The sequence below is a fragment of the Saccoglossus kowalevskii genome, chromosome 12 (genome assembly GCF_978046115.1).
Source record: "Saccoglossus kowalevskii chromosome 12, keSacKowa6.1, whole genome shotgun sequence".
Classification (NCBI taxonomy): Eukaryota; Metazoa; Hemichordata; class Enteropneusta; family Harrimaniidae; genus Saccoglossus; species Saccoglossus kowalevskii.
Window position 1 is genome coordinate 30470432 of NC_140652.1, and position 23733 is coordinate 30494164.

Sequence of the window (23733 nt, forward strand, 5' to 3'; positions counted from 1 at the left end):
ACAATCTGATTGGAACATAGTTTTCACTTTTTCTGTCATGTTTTTGTTTGTGGCAACCACAGCCAACAACACTGAAAAACGTTCTCCTGGAGATTGGACACATTTTTTGTTCAGTTTGTTCAGTTTCTTTTCTGTGAACCTTGCTATTTTATTTGGCAGTAGTGTGTATTTCTACACCATAACACTAAGTTGCACAACTTGAGTGATTTTTGTGTGATGTAACTATAATTCATGCTAATCCATTGTCCCCCTACAGAATATTCGTCAGAAAAATCAGACTGCTAATCTGTTCATCCACCAATCAGTTTCCACCCCGGGTGAATATGCTGTGGGTGGACGATATTTCAGTCAATGTCTGTCCGTTCACTTGTTTTGTGTCAATGTGTGGCAAGTTAATGGATCAAATATATTTTAAACAATTTCATTTTTCCTAAACATTCTTTTTATCGATTGGTTAGAAAATTTCAATTATTTTTGGCCGAATATGACATATTCCGAATTTTCAGCGTTATAAACAAACGATTTCAATGTATTTTCAGTGAAAAGTAAAAATTGGGCCATTAACGGACAACAAATTCGTAATTAGCACCTCAAATAACCCCAGGAATATACATTTTATGTAGATTAAAACTATTATTATTGCAATTATGATTATTATGATATTTTATGATTCCCAGCACCAATTTGTGTCACAGCATTTCGCTTTTAACAAATTCAAAATCACTAATTTTGTTCACATTGCATGTGTAGTATGACTACATTTGAAATTTAATTAGGTGTACGTATTTTAGTACATATATGTACACACACAAAATCCCTATAAAACATTATTCAGAGAATGTATAACTGATCAAAAAAAGTATTATTTGACCTTGCCATATTCATTATGATAAATTATTCTTATCCTCGTAACTAAATGCGGCAATTCCGATAAATTATATTTACAACAGTTCACAACTGCCAATTTTGCAATACTTAGGTGTGTTCATTGGGCTGCAATATTTTGTTCTCCAAATATTGTGTTTACGGTCGTTTATTATTATTATTTATTATTCATTTATGTTTACCAAGTCCATATATCTTTTCTTCGCTGATTTTACTACGCGATGTAGTGTTTTTTGTTTGTTCTTGTAAATTGTTTTGTGTTCTTGAACTAGTAAATTTCCTTTTGAACAAACAATTGTAAGGTTAAATAGAAATGTTACGACGGAAAACATGTGATACACACAGCTTCTGACATAATAATATGCTGTAAGCAATATTAACATACAATTTTTATTAATATGGCAAATAAAAAAAATGAATTTATTTATTCTTTTCAAAATAGATACGTGTTCGGAATAGGTCGTATAGGTTGATAAGGTTTATTGAATTGGCGATTTCTAATAAGCACATAATTCTTTCTCATGTATTGACATTGCAACATGATTCAGTTATGTGAAAAATACCAAAAAATAGCAGTTGACAATCAGAAAACAGAAGGCAGGCCCTGTGTTATTATTATATTATATGCTGACCTATTATGAAGCAAATTCTTTTTCTATTTCTAATTCATTGTTAAAGTACTGTATTTGATTAACACATTATTGAAATGACCATTTCAAGGTTCGCAAAACGTTCCCTTTGTTCTACCTAGCTTGTATACCAATCCAATTATATTCTGAAACAAATGAATTCAAAATAGTTCACATTCTAAAAATAATCCGCGATAATAAAATTCACATATATGATATTCTACAAAAATACGCGATGATTTTTCAGTGCAGTGAAACACATTTTGTGTTAAAATAAAATAAACCACCCAAAAACTTTTTATTCTGCATCAATTCACATCCACGCAGGCGATACGAAACAATGCATCATGGTATTAAGGATACAAATATTAGCGTTTGTCAACACACATAAATATATTTAAATATAAATATATCGACGGAGCAGCTCACGGACAGACAAATAGTATTATAAAATTCTATGATTATATTTATGTACTTTCAATCTTCTCTCCAATCAGAATACAATCACAGTGCTCAGGGTCAGCAGCTTCCGCAGTTCAGTTCCAGTGAAGTAACTTTACTACAGAGCGTTATCAGTGCTGTTGAATTTTTCAATATACTGAACGGAGTTTCGAACACCCTAAGATAACACATTGCTTTGTTTTAGTAAAGAAACGGATTTAAACAACCACTCTTAATGAATTGCTAGGTGATTGCTAAAATATACTAGTGTTTCAGCTATCTTACTCGGCAGAGTTCCACACTTCTGCCATCATTCGTTTGGATTCATGGACAAATGACATATTTTCACTGCGTTATACTGAGTCGGCAATCATAGCAGCTCTAGTAGAAATATTTGCCACGTACGTACCTGGACAATAACAAAATGACGATTTTCATTGATAAAAAAAATATAGTGACGTAATATATTAATATACTGAATGAATTCTGTATCAACTAGTATATTCGTTGCAGGGCAGGAATATTTAGTGATAATTACTGTATTGTTAATCACTTTAACACTTTAGCAAGATATTTATGGTGAGAATGAATCTCTTCATAAACTACATATAACGATATAGAATCTAAACTGGAGTAGTGGTTGGTTGATTTGTCATTCACTGTGAAAATAGACAAGTGCATAAACAAACAAACAAACAAATTAAACTAAACAAAACTAAGGTCTCAAGATTTAGTAATATATACAAGTTCTTTTACATTTCTATACATGATTTTGAAGGAGGTTAACATCAATAAATTACCAAGTCACACTTCGCATACCGACATGGATTCCGTGCTCGCATTCGTTCTGCATAGGTTCTGAAAGTTATAGTTCTTCTAGACTCGTATTAATACTGAAGACTGACTTAGTAAATCTATATGTAGACCATGGCTTACAAAATTGACCTATTTCTGTAGCATACCTGTAATTAAATAACCAAATAACGTCCCTCAACGTGTATTTTCTTAGCTAAGATTAATAATTATGTCTATTCATATGATTTGTATTAGGCATTGTCAGAAATAGCAGATTCACAATTGCCGCTTACATGATTAAACATAGGGGGTACCCCGGCGTAAACACACCTTATTAACATATTGGGTAGTGCTAATCAGGCGATATAGTGTTTTGAACTCATTATTTAATCAATCACTGCTGTTATACACTATATAAGTTGTAAACTATATGTCTTAAATGATTAATAAAAACCATATTACTAGGTAGTTTCATATGATAGATACAATTTCTAATTTCAATAGTCCGTGCACCGTCAGTTGATTTGGGGAACGTCTAAAACATGGTCATAGGACAGGGCGATTTACGATGTTGTTAATTAATACTCATTCATAAACGTGTATGAGTTGTTTGTATTTAAAGTCAGAAAACGGATATAAGAGATAAACAGGATGACCAAATTACCAGTAACAGATGTACATGAACGGTGATAGTTGTTTCAAGGACACGAAAGGAAATAAATATATAATATATCACATCCGTGTGTGAATTTGTGAACACTGTACCATTTTCAGAGTTTATTCCCGAGCAAGTCAAATAATTGTACTGCAATGCATACATTTATATCATCGGCGGATGGCCGGGTGTTAAATGTTCAATTAAAAATATCCTGAAAACAACTGGAAAACACAGTATCGATCGTTATAGAATAAATTAATATTTTTTGTTGAGACGAGGCGAGCTAGTGGTAGCTCCCCCCACACGACGATCGAGTTTTTTTTTTGGTTTGTCGTGTTCGAAAAATGGAGAAAAAGATCATAAACGCACAGTAAAAAGAAATGGTGATTAGATGTAATAGTACTGGTGGGTCGCCGATTGACAATTTAAAGTGCTGCTTGTTATCGTTAAGGTGAAAGCCTTTTGAGAAAGTTGGGCACAATTCGGGTGACAAAGCTTTTGTGAAATAATTCAAAAAAACAAAACGTATTCCATCAGTAACAATATATATTTATATTTCAACCAGCCTACATTTGGAAATATGATATATCTGCCACAGAAACGTTGTTGTAAAATACTGACAAAATAGCCATTATTCACTAAAATACGATCATCATTTTCTCGAAAATTAGGAGGTGATCTACTATTTAAGTCAATATTCTCATATTGCCCAGTAGTACAATTTATTTCAAAATGATTAATTCTGGGTATATACATTTACGAGTAGGATTTTACCTTAATGCAAATAATAAATATGGATGAACTCACTGTCTTTAAATTCGTTAATTGATTTATGTTGTTTTTTTTAGATATGGAAAGATCATAATGATAATTCATTAAAATATATATTTAATATATCATCGTGTATCTATCAGCTGGATTGTATTGTATGTTATGTGTACGAATTTTAAATATGTATTTTGGTGAATACAAATATTGAAAATATGCGACAGTATTAAATACGTGATTATTATTCCACTGTATAAGTGGAGTGATTAACAGCTGCAATCGGTGTTGGTTCAACGTCGCTTTAGTTTGACATGGGTTTTTTCAGACTAGCTGTGAATCCATAACTATTTTTGTGTCGGTCTTTACACTTTGTGATGGTATTTTAGTCAATTTTGATACATTTGATGTCATTCATTTTTTTGTTTTCAGACATTTTTATCTATACAGAAGAGCTATGGTTCTTCCCATAGACTCGCGTAACACAAATGTGCGACGTCAAATGACATTACCATAATTTTTATTTTTCATTATATGTGTGACGTGTGATTGTCATGACTATTTTTCGGGTTTTACAAATACATTATATTATAGAGATTAACAGCGCATATTTACGCCACGGCGGACGTGTATGGTGTTAATGACGTTATGGTTCCGCGTAAATTCGCACGGTTAAAACGCCAAACATGGCTGCATTCGGGGCATGTGTTTTCTGTAGCGTTATATTAACACTACTTTGGTTTTTGATTTATTTTGAGATTATAGGTAACTATACTTGGCGACAGGCTTGGAGACCGTAGCAAAACCGAGCACACGACTATATACGCTCCCCGCTTGTTCAATAACGATAAAAAACACAGTTTACGTTAATCGTCAAATTTACTCTTGTATAATTATACTCTTGTATAATTGTATAATGCAAAGTATGCAAAGTATACACTCAGACGCACGCTGCTCGTCGGTCGATATTCCAGCTGTACTGTCTTCGTGCATACTTTTCGGTATCCTTGTAATAACCTCATAATAAGTGTAAATGAGATTATGTATATTTTGATTACAATAAAATAAATAAGCTATTGGGCAAAAGAGCAATTGTTTGTAACTGGTACTAAATGTCTCTTTGAAAGTTAAATAACTGGAGTCAGCCACATGCAATGTCTGCAACTGAATCGTTATTGTTGTTGTCGTCACTATAAAATAGATTCTTTTTTTTCCCAATTATTTCCATTTTCAGAGCAATTATTATAGACCACAACAAGCCCATATCCCACATGTTAGTGCACCGCAAGATGAAGTAAATCTTAGCTCATGGACTTTGTTTGGCGCGCGATGTTGATGAGTAGCATCAATATACTGTCATTATGTGTCATATGTTTAAATCGCTGATTTTTGACCGTCGTTTCGATGTTATGATGCATGTGGCTTGTGTTACTACCACACAGAAAGTCATTATATAAACACATTATAGAGTGTTTATGTAATATTATATTATACCAGTATATTGATGGAGTTAATTGATTGATTTGATTGGTCCAAACACAAAATTTGCATATGCAATCCATGGTATATTGGCTGATAATGCACGGCTAAACCATGTGGCCCTGGAACATGAATTGACTACAGGTTTAATACGGAAATATATAAAACCGGTATTATTTGATTTTTAGGGAAATATAGTGGTTGAATTTTAGAAGAATATTGAAAAAAAATACTGAATTAAAAACATCTTAAAAGTTATATAACTATAATATTGCTTTGTGTTAATGGTGGGATCCAAGTTGTGAGCGTCGGTCGTTGGGTGATTGTCGTTCGCCACACAAACCTAAACCACCGTCCCTTAACACCGTGAGGTGCCTACACGAACGCCAGAACGCTATGTTCTCAGTGTTGTTACTTTGAGATGGATTTCCAACTTCCAACAAAGAAAACATGATCTTTAAGTACAAGATATAATTGAGGGATTTAATGGCATAAAAATGCAAAAAACTATGAGTCACAGGCAAAAATGTATGCCACCAATAACAACCGGTGTCCGGTAGCGGCAGCTGACAAAATTGCAGTGCACCCGGGTAATTGCCATCTGTTTCAAAAAACACGGGACAACGCAGGATTCGACGACGATATATGGTATTGTAATTCTTCACTATGGGTAAATAAATTACAGGAGATGATGAAGGTAATTTCGAAAGCTACAGATTTATGCCGAGCGTACACCAACCACTGTAGGCCCACTGTATTAGAGCGACGGCGTGCAAAGTCTTTCGGCCGGAGTTGAGACAAGGCATATCATGTACGTGTCACAAAAACGATGCGAAAATCCGATCTTACACCATCAAACTTACCATAGAACAACGACAAAACTTGTCAGTCATACTGTCACAAAACTTTGGTTATACCAAAGGTATCCAGGTCAAATGTTGGAACTGAGGTCGCTGTGCCGGTCGCCGTACATGATACACCGCGTCCCGTCGCGTACCGCTGAACGTCAAATATCCACAGTTACAAGTAGTATGATGAGTCACAAAACCGGTTTATTTCACAACTGTACTTTCAATGGGCAAATTACAGTCCAAATTGTACAAAAACCGGAATGAAAACATGGAAAATCCGTTGTTTAAATGATCCAAACTCTACACGACCCTGTATTTCAAATCGCGTTGTGCGTCAGTAAAACGTCAGAGAGGTCATCCTTTGTTATGCTAATTTGTGTGTTTACGCTGCTCTATTCAACGTGGATATGTTTTTTTTTCATGTAGAATAAAAATTAGTTTGTATTCAATTTGAACTGTGTTGCGCATGTAATTTGTGTATGCATTCAGCGTACAACTACATACTATTCTTATAAATATTCATGTTCAAGAGCCATAATCATGATCTTTTAGTAGATGAAAGTAAACTCTTATTTTACAAGTTTTATCGAATTGCCAATATACTGGTATAATATAATAGCAATAACCCCCCCCCCCCGAAGTTGGGTATACCACTTGATATTGCACAATTCACTCCATATATGCACTCGCCTGCGGCTCGGGCATATATGTCGTGAATTGTGCAATATCTCGTGGTATACCCGCCTTCGGCGGGGGTTATTGCTTAAATATATTATGACCATGTGTTTGCGGTGAGTTATTTCTGTGCTTTCGTCCGTTATTTCCAACACAACTCGTAAACCAATTAGAGAGCACCGTCAGGTCAAACGAACGTCGACCCTGAAACTGTGTTACAGATAACAAATCTTGTAAATCTTTGCCGACTATACCATTTCTAATGCAGGGGTGAAATTACAGTTTTCACGTTACAAGTTCAACTAAGAAGCAACTTGCCAAACTTTCATTTTGTTTTGTGGTACACACGTGGGAAAAAAACAAGCCTTCTAACCACACACTGTTTTCCAAGAATAGTCTCATAATGAGAGCGTGTGTTTTAGCGCATACTTTAGAAATAGCAGTAATGTAAGCTAGTACCCATTTTCAGTGTGATGCAACACTGTGATGTTATTTAGTGTTATGAAATGACTAGTATGTACCCAATCTAGCCATTTGCTGTGTACATTTGGTATGCGGCTGATCAAGGGTATTTGGGTTTTCTTAATAATTTCTCTTGTTAACTAACAACAATGGCTACTCTCCGGATAATTGGAGCTGTGATAGTGTTTTTTGTAACATTGCAATGTATTCAAAGCGGGTAAGTGTATTCTTTTAGATAAATATCTGCCTCAACAGTAAAATTCCTTTCATATATTTCAGTGCCCATTGACGATGTTTGATGTATATTTGTTTCATTGTTGAAACAACCGTTGTAATCATACTTTTTTTGTCTGTGTTTTTGTCCATCATCTTGTGTTTAGAATTTATCTTGAACCGTTGTAGGTAGTGATATTAATTTTGTCTTGAGTGTTGTGAGTCCATTGGTATATACAGATATTGAAATGTAAAACTTAAAGGCAATTGTGTAGATTTTATAATTCAAAAACTTTTGGTAGATTGTGTCGGTACATTCTGCATGATATCCTGGAATTAAATGTGTTTAAGAGTAATGTCATTAGTTTGTAATTAATGTTACGCTGAAAGGTAACATTATTTTTGTATTAGACATTAGTGGCAGTGTAACAGTGGCTAGCAATTGAGAAATTAGAGTTTACTAGTTATTTTTATTGTGAAATCGCCGAGTCAATGGCCGACCCATCAGCACATTCCAAGGCAGGCCATCTCAAATCCCCGTCAAGGTATTCAGAACAGACCATTTCCTGACATTTCCTGACATTGCCCCACATTGCCTCACATTAAATATAGTGAATACACCTGTTATTGTGCCTGAAGGCAGTGATGATAAGTCGTTTACTGATTTGGTGACATTCAATAACACATACTTTGCGTTGAAAGATTGGATCTGCTCTACGTTTTAGACAGTGACTCATAATAACAACTCAAGACAACACGTTTGGATATATAACCCGCAACTTTTTGTGCCTACACTTCATGTGTACTAACGAAGGTATATTGTATTAATCCATCGTTTCCTGGTCCATATAGAAACACACAAAGATTCTGCACACAAGGATTATGCATTGTGGAGCTAATTTTACGTGTATTAATCTAGCATGGTATTGTTTCCCTTAGAAAACACACATATCATAAAATATTCCCGTTGACTCCGGACATTCAAAATATAAATATTCATAATAACATTGTACATATTGTATTGTCTTTCCGAGATAGCCGTTCATTGTAGTCTCGTACTTTCATAAAAGTATCATATTTTGCATGGCAATGAGTATTTATTGTAAATAAACATGGATAGTTCGAACCACTAAGTCCTCCTGTCACTGATTCACGAGTAGCCTGATTCTGTAAGCTGCATTTTGTTCTTGTCGTAGTGAGATGCGCGTCTGCTTATTACTACGGTGTTTTGTAATGTTTGTGGTTTGAACCGAATGTTACGTGTTTATATGTTTGTACTGTGTATACATTATTTCATTACTATGACTAGCGGCATTATTGAATCTATGGATGGTATCACAAGCCCACCGTGATAAGACGTATATACATTCGAAAAGCGATGTTAAATGGTAATAAAATTCTGATTATTGGGTGACCTAATATTGACACAGCCATGTATTTCTTGTTTTCAGATCAAATTATTTTATTGCTGCACCTAATGTATTTAGGGTTGGCGTAGAAGAAACTGTATCCGTCACCATCTTTAATGCTGATAAAATTGATGTCGAGTTGTATTTGCACAATTCTGGTGAGAATACGAAATTCTCACAGACACAGGGTGTTTTCACTAAAGGTAATGAAATTCGTATCAACAAGGATTGGGTTTAACTAATAATATATATATATATATACATCATAAACATAACCATATTGTTTGCAGTGGAGGAGTTCCCCAAAAAACAAATCTATTCAATTGGTAAACGGCAAAATAATCTGTTGACTTAACATATTATACCACACATTTGGCGACTTCCTTTAGTTTCTATTGTCGATATCACCACTTTTGGCGAATCATCTACAAATCCCATCGTGATTGAGGCAAGCTCTGAATATGTAATGTAACGTTGTTGTACAGATGAAAACGTCTACAGTTTGTCTGAATAAGTGCGGTTTAAAGTATCAAGCCCTGCTACCCAAAAGGTCAATATGCTTATAGCATATGAACTCTAACATGGTAGACAATGTAATCTTGTAGTACACAATTCCATTGATGCCATAGAATGCTATAGTTATATTATGTGTCATATTTATAGATGAACCAAAAAACCTGATAGTGCGAATAGATTCAGAAAACCTTCCTGAACCAACGAAATTAAAGCAATATGTGTTCTTGGTAGCAAAATCAGTAGCACTTGGATTTGAAGATAAAAGTCTTGTATTGGTCAGCCATAGAAGTGGACTTGTCTTCATTCAGACAGATAAACCAATTTATACCCCAGGACAAGACGGTAAAAACCTCTAATTTTGTGTTGTTTACTGCATTTATGGATCGGTATTTTCACACTGTTATCCAATAACGGAATTTAAAGTAGGACCACCGATTGTGAAAATACGGACACAAGATAAATAACTTCTATATCACAAACGTTGGGGCGCAATAATCATTTACTCCGCGTGAAATTCAGATTTTGGTAATATTAAACCCTTAGTAGGATTGAATATGCAATATTCGCTTATGAAACCATTGCAAATAAATACGTCTGTGTTAAAAATAAAATTTCTGAAAAACGTCATGTTCTACTCAACATGCTGTTAGTATTGTAATAAATGTTGATTTGCAAATTAGAGTTGATAATGAGATATTTGTATATGCACATGTTAGGTAATATGATTTAAAAAATTTACATATTCCCTGCTGCCAATTATAATAACATATGTGTAACTTTTTTGTTTACATTTAAGTGAAAATACGAATCCTTCCACTTGATTATCGCATGAGGCCGTCTTCTATAAAGGTAATGAATGCTCATGTATATATCAATATATTTGTTATGAAACTGGCATCTTTATATTTACTATGGAACTATTAATGAAAAAACCGTGCTCTTGTTTTCATTTCAAAGTTAAATATGTTGTACAGCTTGTAGAAAATAAGTCATTGTTAGTGAAACAGTCACTGTTGCAATTAGAGCAAATGTCATTTATGCTTATAAATAATATGATCATAAATGAAGTCTATAAATCTGTTCACAAATGGAGTTGTTATATATTGCTACATGCATAATATATGGAATGAAATTGGATATTCAAATCACGCCCATATATAGTCATTCTCATAAATGACCCATGTACATTTTGTTTATATTTATTATTTTTTTACAATGAACATTTAATATATATTCCTCACAAACATATTTTTCATAAAAAAAAGATCACCGCATGTCCCCCATTTTGATTCGATCGTCAGTGAGCCATCTTCAATCATAACTTGTATCCTAACTTGTATTATGTATGTAACAAATTTTAATAAAAATGACAAAGCATGTCCACGATACGACATCCCAAAACAAGATGGCAAGACAGTGGCTAAATTTAAATGATGATAAAGAAACAACATTTTCAAAGAAACCAAAAAATGGCTTTCTTGAATCATATCACTGAACCACATATAACTATGTCCCACGTAAAGTACTAAGTACATGCAAAGAAATAACAGATTTGGTCTACAGTGTTACAACATGCTGATGTTATTTTGTTTGCATGACTTTATGACCTTTACGCGCATGCTTTTTTGTTGTTGCTTCTCTAAGATGTCGGCTTAGTAAATGTTGAGTCTGCAACGCATCCAGATCAAGGCGCCTTTGTGACTATTTTCATACACAAATACCTATTAAAACATGGCGGCAGCGTAGTGACTGGAAGTCTGAAGATTTCTGAACAAAAATCCACAGACTGCAAAAAGAACTGATTTCTGATCAGTAAACGCAGTGAGTTAACTGGACTTCCCCGCATTACTGTAATCACGTGACGTTGTCGTGCTGAGTCTGAAACTCTACATATAAAGCCTGTGACATTGATATATTGACATTCTTGAATCAATTATGGCTGATCCCCCTGTTATCGATCATCAAACTGGCCAGAATGTACCAAACCCTAGGCTTGTCTTACCATCAACTGCATTACAAATGTCATTGCCTGCCCACTTAGATATGGGTGACAGTGTCACCAGTGTTGAAAAATAGAAACTCTGGAAACAGATTTGGAGCAATTATAGTATTATCACTAACCTGCAGAACCAAGTTCCAGCATACCAACTAACCCTGGTTTATTGGGCCTGAAGGCCTGAGTGTATACATCAGCTTTGATTATGGTGCTGTACAAGATAAAAGTCTAGTTGATACAAGATATTTGACAATCATTTTATTGGAGAAACAAATGGAACCTACAAGAGATATCTATTCAACAAGAGAGGCCAATAGCAGGGTGAAAGTATTGATGTATATGTAACTGCACTCAGAACACTAGCAAGAACTTGTAATTTTCATCAGTGTCTGCATGACTCTATCATCTGCGACCAGATAGTGATTGGTATAAAGGACAAAATGCAGTCTGCAAAGGTCTACTACACGAGTATGATCTGAAATTAAATGCCTGTATTGGTATTTGTATTTGTATTGCTGAGGCAACTGCCTCACAACTGAAGGGAATGGGAGGACAATTACACAAGGTGAAGTCAACTTAATACAAAGAGCCGAGAAAGAAAATGGAAAAGAAATATTCAAGGACTGAAGCAAAAACTAGGAACATTGACTGTAAATGTTGTGGTTATAAACATGTTTCTGACAAATTTAATTGCCCAACGTGGGGTTAAACTATTTCATTCTGTAGGGGTAGAAATCATTTTACTAAGTAATGTAGAAAATCCAGGAGAACACATGCTGTATTTAACTGTGACTATGACTCTGAAACTGAGTGCATATACTGCCTAAAACTCTACACTGTTGGTTTCCAAGGGAAACAAGTTTATGCTGAAATTGTCATTGATAGGCAACCAGTGAAATTTCATTTGGACTGTGGAGCTAGTGTAAACCTTTCGCCTGCTAGATATGTTAGTGAGTAAAAATCTAGCCTTGTACTACAACCTTGGTAATGTGGAACGTATTGTCAATACATAGGGGACATTTCAAGCAAGGTGATGCAGTGAAAACTGCCAGCAAAGATAATATAATCGCCAACTATCGTGATGTGCTCGATAACGCTGCCCTAGACAAGTTTGAGCGTTAGGTGCACCTCCATGTGAATCCTGCTGCAGTAGCCCAGTCGCAGTTTCAGTTCGAAGTAAACTGAATGCTGAATTTGACCGACTTGGGAATTTAGGAGCTTTAACCCACATAATGGTCTAGTAAGTTTGTTACTACCACTAGAATATCAGGCGAATGTACATCGACCCAAAGCCCCACAACAAAGCCCCCAGCGAGAAAGGTACCAGTTGCCAATGCTTGATGAATACCTACCTGATTTAGCGAAGTCTAAGGTCTTCACAAAGTGAATCTGTCTTCTGCATACTGGCATCTAGTCTTCGACGAAGAATTTAGTCTGTTAACTACATTCATTACTCCATATTGAAAATACCGTTGGTTTAGATTCCCATTCGGTTTCAATGTCTCAAGTGAGCTATTTCAGAAACAATTACATCAAGCTTTAGAGAACTCTCTTGGTGTAATGTGTATTGCTGATGACGTAATTGTTCAATCCAAGACTGTTACCGAACATAATACTCACCTAGAGAGACTACTGAATAGATGTCGTGAGAAAGGGATAAGCCTCAAAAAGGAAAAACTCGAACTTTGTTGTTCTGAGATTCGCTTCCATGGACATTTGTTGACGTCAGAAGGTCTCAAAGTTGACCCCGATAAAGTGAAGGCAATACAAGTCTTGTCTACTCCAAGAAATACTGAAGAAATCCAACGTCTCAATGGCATGGTGAACTACCTCATCTGTCTGATATAATGAAGCCAATTCGGCTGCTGACACATTCTGATACTCCATGGGAATGGAGCACAGTTCACGAATCAGCTTTCACTGAACTTTTCTAGCCTACTACAATCCAGTCAAAGAGCTGGAAATACAGTGCGATAGTAGTAAGTTTAGACTTGGTACTGTTCTAATGCGTGATAGTTTTCCAAATGGAGAAATGCCACCAGTACACATACAGCCACCACACCATTGTTTAGAGTGATCATAAACCACTAAACTCAATATTGAAGAAGCCGCTACACAAAGCATCCAAACGAATACAACGTTTGATGATACAATTACATAACTATGACATTGTTGTTGTGTATGTAAATGTAGAGAAATGTACATTGCAGATACACTGTCGAGGGTACACCCACCCATAACTACAAGTACCAAAGAAACCGTCTTTGACAGAATTATTATGATTAGTTTCCTACTAAACAAAGAAGAGCGACTGGCCAAAGTCCGTGACCCTACTGAGAACGATTAGTCATTACAACTGCTGCAGAAAACAATCATCACAGGATGGCCACACAGCAAACACCAACTCCCTGCACAGGTCACACAATACTTCAACTGTAGAGATGAACTGTCTATTCAAGATGGCCTGATATTTTGTGGAGAGGGAGTAGTTATCCCGCATAGCACAAGAAAAAACATGTTAACTCGCATACATACATCTTATATTGTTGTGGAGCAATGCGTGCGTAGAGCATACATTAGCCTGTATTGGCCATGTGATCTGTTTCAGTATGAACTATTAAGAGCGACAAAAAATGAGACACAAACGACTCATACAATCTAAGTAACAGACGAGCCCATGATCTACCTATTGTATACAAGGGTGAAGTCATCAGAATGAAACCGCTTGCGAGGAGATATGGCGTAAAGGCATCGTGAGATGTCTCGACCAGAGATCTTACACCATAGACAAACCAGACAGCACATACAAATCTGCTAAATCACCACCTGTTGAATTTCACTTCATTCCTGACAGACAAATATCACCACCTCGTGGGAGACGGCCAGTACCCACAAATACTCGGTCGAATACCAAATCTGACCTGACATCAGCTGCTGCACTGCCAGCCACAACCACAGTGACTACACCATACAAATAACCTACCAAGACACGGAGTGGAAATACTGTCAAACCGCCAGCCAATCTTGACTAATACACCACTCGACTGACCGTGTGTTATGAATGACTTAGTGCCCAGTTTACTGTTAGTTTTGCAGCTATCAGTTTGCACCTTCTGAGTATTGTTTGCAACTATTGTTATTATTATGAATGTTATACTGCTAATAGCCTATTTAGATAGAGCATGTACGTATATATTTCAGCTTCATATCCATACCCTAATGTGAATATGATCTGTTTTAGTATGAACTATTCAGAACTCTTATATACAACAAACTGTAGTCCATCAACTCATTCTTTGAAAAGGGAGGATGTTACAATATGCTGAAGTTCTTTTGCATGACCTTTATGGCCTTTACACGCTTGTTTTTTGTGTTGCTTTTCTAAGATGTCGGCTTAGTAAATGTTTCGTCGGCAACTCATCCAGACTACGGCCTCTTCGTAACTACTTTCATACACAAATACCTATTAAAACACACAGGGTTCTGGAATATCTATAACGATAACAAATAAATTAAATCTGTGTTTTTTTTTATAAATTGTAAAACAAAAACTGTCAAACTATGTTGTTCAGATATCAGAATGGTCATCATTTAATGAAAAATTGTCTACTGTTCGAGAGTGTAGAATTATAGTGTAAGCTATTAGAGTCAACCTAACCACCCTAGAAGACTGTATTGCCAGCTTTCATTTTTATTTGCTATAATCTATAATTATGAATGGAAAAGCCCAGAAAATGGCTGTCAGGATATACTAACAAGTTCATAATGTGCATACTTGTATATAATTGTGATAACAATATGTCACATATTTATGTAAATTATTCTTTGAAGCTTCGCATGGAGATATTGAACCCACAAGGAGTTATTGTGGAACGCAGAGATAATCTAGGCAACAATACTGGGATCTTAGTCCAACATTTCCATTTTCTTATATTAGCAGTGTTTGGTCGATGGTCGGTTGTTGTAAGATATGGGTCAAGGGTGAGTGTATATTTTATTTATCAATAAACAAGTTGAAATAGCATTGATAAAAAGCGACACCAGTGTGTCAGTCGAAATTAAAATGCTAATCAAGTATGCTTGTGAAATGTACTTGTAAATGAAGTAGTCAAGCTGAGCCGCGATTGGTAGTGATGTAGCATAAGTTTGTAGTTAGGTTGTAGATTTTGCACTGTACACTTAAACAGTTCAAATTAAGGTTACATATATTTTAGGCCGACGAAAAAAAATTGTGTGTTTCCGGTAACTCGACCGACTGTTATTTTGGCAATTTTTGTTTGCTCATATCCTTACTTTTGTGGACCAAAACGTATTTTTTCTCAAATTGTTCTCCAATTCGCTGTAATTAAAGCGTTATCTTCCATTTACTTTTTCACAAAGCATTGCGAAAAAAGAAAATGCGTTCTTTGTTGACTTCGACATCTGTTAGCATTGGGGGTGTCTATAAACCAAATACAATATGTCATGTTACTTTGCACATTGCCGTTGCAGTTTCTTGAAACCGTATCTCATTTGTTATTCTCTGGGGTGTTTTGAAACCTGTGACTATTTTTAGTATTCAAAATGGCAGCGGTGTTGTCAGCTGCGCTTGAACAGAGTACGAGAAGTGTAAACACATTTCGGCGGTTACAAAAAATATCAAAGTTCCAACCTCGTCGACTTTCCATCGTTTTTCAGCGAACATCCAGATATAAAAAATGTTTCATTTAGTGTTCATTTAGGCGGTGTAGAGTTCGAGGGAGGCTAGCAGCATTATCGTCGGAGATGTACTGCAGATGTCATCCTGCAAGACCGTGACGTTCGTTTTCAAATGTATCGACGACTCTGACAAAAACTGGGATTCATGTCAGTTAGAGAAACATGCCATGAACGCATGTGAATGTTTAATGGCCGTTGTGAGAGGATTTGTAGAGTAAAAAAAAACAAGGTGAGTTTTAGGTGTTTTTTTTGTGAAATTTGTAAACAAACGATGATTCGCACGTATTTGACTATGGAGGTAGTCGTGACAACCCAAATATAGATAAGGATGTGATCCCCCTCACTACACAAAATGCCAGAAGGGTAGTCTCATGTGTAGAATGCGAGAAACCCAGAGTGATATACAGCAGACATAAGATATGATTTCAAGCATAAGCGTTAACTTTTAATTTATTTTATTATTAAATTTAACGTACCGAGGTATAATTTTTGACTCCTAAATTTTTGAGTCTTTGCAGTTAGTGTGTCTGTATGTGTGTGTGGGTGTGTGCGTGTTTGTGTGTGTGTGTGTGTGTGTGTGTGTGTGTGTGTGTGTGTATGTGTGTGTTCATCTGTTCCACCGATATCTCAAGAACCATACATCGGTTGTTGATGAAACTTGGTGGATAGATGCTCTAGGCCAATGCGCAGATTTGATTAGTTTTGGGTAAAAATCTGTGAAATATTAATTACCTAATTTGCATAATGATTAATCAATTTTCGGCTTTTCCACTGATATCTCAAGTACTAATCATCACATTTCAATAAAACTTGGTACATAGATGTCATAGACACTGCACAAACCTGATAGTTTTTAGGTAATATCAGTATATATTAATTAGCTAATTTGCATAATTAATTAATTTTCAGCTTTTGATATTTCAAGTAGTAATCATCACATTTCAATGACACTTGGTACATAAATGTCATAGGACACTGCACAGACCTGATAGTTTTTAGGGTAATACGAGTACATATTAATTACCTAATTAGCATAAATAATTAATTTTCAGCTTTTGATATTTCAAGTAGTAATCATCACATTTCAATGAAATATGGTACATAGATGTCTTAGGACACTGCACAGACCTGATAGTTTTTAGGGTAATATTAGTATATATTAATTAGCTAATTTGCATAATTAATTAATTTTCAGCTTTTGATATTTCAAGTAGTAATCATCACATTTCAATGACACTTGCTACATAGATATTCTAGAATTATGCAGACACCTGATTAGTTTTAATTGGATAGTAATTACCCAATTTGCATAATGTTCGACTGATATATAAAGAACCACAAATTGAATTTTAATGAAACTTTTAAAGAGAACTATGCAGAAATCCAATTAGTTTTTGGTAAATATTTATGCTTATTAATCACCAAATTAACATAATTAATTAACACTGATATCTCAATTACTGAGCATCACATTTGAATAAAATTTGGTACATAAATGCTCTAGGACAATAGACAGGCCTGATTAATTTTGATTAATATTAATTCTCTAATTAGCATAATAATTCATAATTTTTGTGTTCTGTTCTGTTCATATTAGTTACCTGATTTACATAATTAGTTTCCAGCTTTTCCATCAATATCTCATGTACAAGTAATTTTGAATTAATTTTTATTGTGTCTTCAATACTCTCAGCACACAGGAGTTTTTCTAAGCTTTCATTGATTTCACTTGGGTTTTGTTTTCGCCGAAGACATTTCTTGCTTAAATAAATGGCAAATGCTGCTTTCTTTATACTTTACATCCATATACAAAACACATAATACCTGAAATCTTTATACAGCAAAAATATTTTAGGTATTTTACAGTATTTAGTTTCTTGGTGTACCAGAAATGTATGTCTGTACCTACATTTATCCACATGTATTTATATATCTATTCATTTCAGTTAACAGACAAGACAAATGGTCACCTTGGTTATGTTGATGACGACATGTGGGGCTTCTTTCGGTTCGTCAATCGAGGTTACAACCTGTGAAACTCTGAAATGTAAAGCTTCTATAGAGGCTACATTTTACACAGTTACACTTGGACCAATTGATACATGTGCTTACTGTTCTGCTACTAAGGCAGGTCTAAACAAATATAAGACTGTCTTTCTTTTGTGTGCCAAGTGTGACAAAAATAGCAAAGAGGCTGTTGGGCCTAAGAATAGACTTGCTTGCTGTATAATTGAGGCTATTTTGTTTAATAAAGTGACATGACAGAATTCAAATGTTTTTTTTTATTCTATAAACGTATGGTTTGCAAATCAAATTTATGAAAAAAGAATTGCCTACCTACCTACCCGATACTTTTTCAGTTCGTTACCGGAAACACAACATTTTGTTTGCCTTACCTGGGATATTAAAGCTACATGAGAGGGAGTCGTTTGAAGGGAAGAGGAAGTCGTTTGAAAAACACACGGAATTAGAAAGGCAATTTTGAATTCACTGGACAAACTTTCAAGTAACTAAATATACAGTGACATACACAGTGAAAATCGTATATTAAATGATGAAATAATACGATATACTTTGTTGAAACAATGTCAGTGTACGAATTTATAATATACCTGTTATATCGTTTTAGTTCATGTTGAACTCATCTGTGCAATTTGTAGTGAAAGAATATGGTAAGTCACATTATATATATACAGCTTTAAATTGTGTATATTTATGGATATCTGTGCATTCTAAATGCAATGTCTGCAATGTCAGTGAAATTGATAAATGACATCACGCCGTTTACAGTGTCTTTGTTGTAACCTATCAGCAGTAGTGCTCTAGCAACAAGATGCACTCCATTCTGATAAACCTAAAATTGGTACATTTGTAGAAAGTAAATGGAAGAGACTTGTTCACTTGGTCTTGATTCCTGCAGAGGTGATTGGACCATCAATGTTGTACAACTGATTGACATAATGTTTTAAGCTACTACTGTCTGGCAAAGATTGCAAGACATACCCGTTGGTTCTTTGTTCTCAGTAGGATGTCAAATAAATTGAATAGTCCCTGCTGAGTTTTGTCAACCATTACCATTGAACTTGAGTAGGCGATGGTGTTAAGAATCTCCATAATGTATCATTGTGTGCCGCCATGTTTTATCTTATACAGACTCAGAGGATCATTCTTGCTGAAAGGGTGCTGTGAAGTGAAATCTTCCATCCTTTTTTAAATAAACGACAATCGCAGAATTGTCGTAATCTCGAGTATTCTGCTAGTAATTGGTGGCAAAACTTCCCTAGTTTGAGCTGGGTTGCCTACAGTCCCTTTTAATTGATGTGTCTTAACTAGTATTGGCCAAATGTCCATTATGTGCACAGTTCCATTATGTGGATGTTGGTGGAGTTGGTGGTGAATTGAGATAAAGCACATATAAAGAAAGAAATGTGTTGGTATGATTCACTGCTGCAGGGCTACCTGACAGTCATTGTCCAAGAAAAAGGTCATGATGTGTTCCTTCAGAAAAAATTCCATCTGCGACTAGAATTGCTAAACATGTCTGAAGTCAACTGTTGCATTTGGCACCCTACCCTTCACACACTTTTCAATTTGTGCTTCTGCAGCGCCAGTATGGACACAGACCTGTTGTATACAGACCTTGGACTACAACCAGACACTTCGGTTGGAGCGCTAACGAGCAAGTAACTCCGTTTATTTTTCAACGGGAAAACAGAACCAACATGGCAGGGAAAAACACAACGAGAGAACAGAGCATGTGCAGCAAAATGTAATGCGAACACGAGAGGGCGTTAACATGATCTTAAATACAATAAACACACATAGTGGCGTAACCACTTATTGTCTTTTACTTACACCATTTTCGAAAAATCTAAAGAAAACGCATGAAGAAAAATGACTCACTACATGATAATACAAAATTGTTGTTGAAAAGACACAAAAAATAATGAAACTAAATACAGACTTAAAGTCCATGACATAGTCTTTTAGATGTTCCGGAAGTCGGTGGTTACGGCTTGATCGGGCTGCATGACTATTGGAGTATCCTAAACTCGGGATCTTGGTGTTGGGTCTCCAGGAGTCAACAATATTGGGTTGACTGAGCCAATACTTTGTGACTCAGTTTCTAAAGGAGTTTCAGTGCAACCTGTTGCCGGTGTTAGATCGGAAGGTATATTTGGTGGTATTTGTGGATGTGTTGGAGATAGTGGAGTTTCATCTTCATCGGGAAGATGTGACACATGGTTTTGATCGGTGTCTTTCGGAGAAGGTACAATATAACATTCTGACTCTTTGACATGGTATGACGTTTGCCTGAGTTGATTACCGTGGAACTTGCTAATGTTGTGTCATTAGCCATCGATACCAGTCACTAAGTAGCGATCATGGGCACTAGACTCATTTGGTCACAGTGCAGATAGACAAGGATCCCAACTTCAAGTTTGGGTGCGCTGGTGGTTTTATCTGTAGAGGCTTTTGAGTAAAATAAGTTTATGGTTGCTAATAGGAAACTGATAATTGGTAAATTGGTTTCTTTGGGTCCACATTTCATGTGCCGATAAGCCTCTTGAACGAATGCGAGAGTTAACATGAGCGATTGCTATGGAGTTGGAGAGAGGCGTAATAGTAGCATACAGTGGATCCTGATGGAGTATCTCATCCTCAACTTCCTGTATTGCTCTATCTGCGACAGGGTTTTTATTGCGATTCTTGATGCAGCCGACCTCAATATTCATATGGTATTTTCGAAGAAGGCTGTCTTTAGATAGGGCTACAAAACCTGTCTGTCCGTATAACTACGGGTGGACCATCAAGGGGGCTCAGGTCATTGCAAAGTCGCAGTGGGGGGTCGCGCAATGTTTCACTGTGTTCGTCTTCTACGAGGCAAGCTGTGGTGTATGACGTGACGCATTCTCCGACGACCAGGACTAATTGTCTTTCACGTTTAATTACATCTGCTACAAATAAACTGCCCATAGATTCTGGTGGATCTGAAGTTGATTGCTTAACAATTGCGTGAGGTACTTTGTTAAGTGAGGCACACTGGTGACACGAGGTGGAAAAATAATGATGGAGGAGCTGCTTCATTTTGGTAACAAGATGGGTGACTGAGACGAATATGAATTGCTGTCAGGATGCCATCTAACACCTGTCGAGGTGCAACAATGCATTCGCGAGATGGAGCAAATTGATCAGTACGCTTTATTACCATCTTTGGCAATAGTAACGGTGTTGAGATAGCGTTTTTCTAACTGGATAGTTTGCCACGCTGGCCTATTGGTTAATGGTAGGCGTTTATTTCCTGATGATATGTCTTCAACAGATGTGTTCATGACAACTGAGTCTTCCACACGTTCTACAAACGAACATATCTGACAGGTTGGGGTGGTACACTCTGCGGCATTGCAGCTGGCAAAGTCTAATGGAATATTGTCCTTGCCAGCCAGGTGGCGCACGTTGGCCTGGTAACAACTAACATAACAGAGGAATGTTGTTATGCATGGGCTTGCTGAGAACTCACCCCGACAAAGTTTTTTGTACGCTTGCACACTTTGCTTACTGTCGGTAAGAATACACGGTTTAGTGTGGGACTGAATGATGTATGGACCAAAGTGCCTTGTTGCGATGGCAATAGAAAAGACCTCAATCTCACATGGAAGCCATGTTGCCTGACGGCCTCAAAGCTTGGCACTGAAAAAAACCTGCAAGGTGGAGCTTGTCACCACACGAGACATACATGGTGGACACAACACTGTGATTTCTGATGGCTGCATCAGTGACGATCCATATCTGATCTGTGCGTCTGGGGAGTGTGATCGTGTGATTTGACAATAATGCTGCCTGAGCAACACGAAAAGAATCGCGAAGCTCATCCGACCATTGAATCCTATCTTGGGATTGTTGTCCAATATTTGCATCTTCTAGTAGAGCAACAAGAGAAGCACAGCCTGGTAACACTCTAGCTTATATGCGCCTATAAATGATCGTAGGTTGCATATCTTTTCCGGTGGAGAACATGATGACAACGAAGAGATATGGTGTTGGCTTGCGTGCATGGTTGCCTCATTCCATACCCAACCGAGAATTGTGACTGTTGCAGGGCAGATAACGTTTTTTGATCGTGACAATCTTAAGTCATTGGCTGCTAACTTACACAGGAGACGTCTCCAATTTACAAGAAGGTCCTCGATTGTATTTGCACTGCCGTACAGATCATCTGCGAGTTTGGCAATGCTACCATCCACATTAACTCTTCCAACGCTGTCTCAGAGCTTGGCATTCCCATGGCTGAATGAACGTATACGTGGACACCTTTGAATGTGGTTACAAATGGCTTCATTTCAAAAAAGTTAAACAACGTGCATCTGTACGAGTGATCCCTTTCTCTCAGTAACAAGTCTCAGCAAAATCGGTCAAGTCATCTCCGAGAAATGACAATGGACACACAAGGACCGAATTTGAATGAATTTTGGCATTAAAAATGGCCGCCAGTCGGCCATATTTGATCAACTTTGAAAATAACTTGACGTGCACTAAGTTTTCAAAAAATACTGGTCTAGCCATCTCCGAGGAATAACTCATGACCGACTGGCGAAGACGAAACTACAAGCCCCCTCCTAATAATAATGATTTAGAGACCAACACATAAAGATACATAAAGGCGCGTAAAATCACTATTTTTTGGATTAGTTGACTGCAAATACCTAGCAAAATCTGGCTGTTTTTTATTATTTTTCACTTTTCTCTGTTCTTGGCGGATTAGCACATTTTTGCAGATAAAGTGTGTATAAAACATGGCGGCATCTTATGTAGTGGTGTATTGTTGTTTACACAAAAAATACACTGGGAGAGTGCTAACTTACACAATATTCCAATCCATGCTTTGCATGCATGCAGACAAGTACTTGTAATTATAATTTGCAGTCAGGACCCGTTCTATAATGTTTAAGGCCAGTATCATTCAAACTGTGGCTGTATACAGTGACGTCTTGAAATATAAATAACAATCATATAAAAAAAAACGCTGTACATGAGACACAAACTACACAAAACAAACACAATCAAGTCAGTGAAAAAATGACATATTGACCCCAAGGCATACAGCTGTGAAGTGATGTCAAGTGTTTAAAAAAAATGAACACATTCTGCTCTATATGGGGGACCCGCCATATATCAATCAAATTCGTATTCAGTCAGTATGCTTTTCCCTGAAAACAACAGTATCAATCGTCACGAGAAGCATTATCACCACTTTGTCGTT

At 36.2% G+C, this 23733-nt stretch overlaps 2 long non-coding RNA genes across 2 annotated transcripts; both read left to right on the forward strand.

Moving 5' to 3' along the window:
• The first annotated feature begins 15710 nt into the window (after nucleotides 1-15710).
• Nucleotides 15711-19144, forward strand: LOC146735721 (uncharacterized). Its single transcript, XR_014931257.1, has 2 exons — nucleotides 15711-15755; nucleotides 19102-19144. It is a non-coding gene; the product is annotated as an uncharacterized LOC146735721 (long non-coding RNA).
• Nucleotides 16660-18745, forward strand: LOC146735722 (uncharacterized). The gene is made up of 2 exons (XR_014931256.1): nucleotides 16660-16701; nucleotides 18419-18745. It is a non-coding gene; the product is annotated as an uncharacterized LOC146735722 (long non-coding RNA).
• Nucleotides 19145-23733: the final 4589 nt, after the last annotated feature.